We start from the raw sequence: 1,050 nt of genomic DNA, 5'->3' as shown, positions 1-1,050 counted from the left end.
TGAAGTAGTCTTGTGAAAAGACTGCCAAGGTTGTAATGAGGCGCAGAGTTTGTGTGGTTGCTAAGCTATAAGTGCAGTGTGACTTGAGTGATTCTTTGAGGTGATTTTTAGTTTCTCTGCCATAAACAAATGTGATCTAGCAGGTGTGGTCCATCTACTCTGGATACATAACAGTGAAGTTTTGGAATTGGGGGACTACTATGATAATATCTGGAGGAATTGAGCAATGGTGATGCAAAGGCTGACAATGATGGCTTCAGAGGTGGATAACATAAGAAGGCAAACAGCAAATGAGTTGTTCGTTCAGGAGGCATGCAGAATGATATGAATGTTACTTATATGAACCAAAAATATTACAGATTAGAGAAAGTTCTAAGAAAGTCAATTACTACATTGTGGTAGGTAGAAACTCTGGAGAATATGCTAGGGGTTTGAGACTCCTGATAGCTCCATCATATGAGTGACCAGATTCAGTACTACTTGAGGGATGGGCATCTAACTTTAAAGACTGCTCTAATTGCCTGACGAACATTTGAATAACATTTGCATGGCAAGAATGTGAGACACTGGTTAAATAAATTTAATTATTGAAACAAGAAATATTTGGAGGTTTGAATAAAGAGGGCTTTGATAAAAAGTGGAAGAAATTATGAAACATATTAACAGACATGAAAAGGAAACTATCTTGAAAAAGCAGAGAAAATTTGCAAGTGATCAAAAAGATTACCACGAGGGCAGAATTCTGACACTCAGTCAGAGATAGGATGACCTACAAAGGGACATAAAGGCTTTTCAGGATTTGATGTCCTTACAGGCTGAAGTAGGTCAGGGCAGAAATGACTCAATTAGTGAAAGAAGGGAAAGTGATATGTCAGATGTGGGCTTCAATATCCAAGGGCCAAGAACAAATAACATCATGAAACCTGGACATTTTTTAGAGGAATTGATACTCATGAACCAAGGGCAATATCAACAAAATTGGATCAAAGGTCAAGGAAGAGGAAGATGAAGAAGAGACATAGGCAAGGGCAGAGGTGGAAGGCCACAGGA

This window comes from Pleurodeles waltl, chromosome 4_1 (genome assembly GCF_031143425.1).
Source record: "Pleurodeles waltl isolate 20211129_DDA chromosome 4_1, aPleWal1.hap1.20221129, whole genome shotgun sequence".
Taxonomy (NCBI): domain Eukaryota; kingdom Metazoa; phylum Chordata; class Amphibia; order Caudata; family Salamandridae; genus Pleurodeles; species Pleurodeles waltl.
This window is presented reverse-complemented; position numbering follows the sequence as displayed.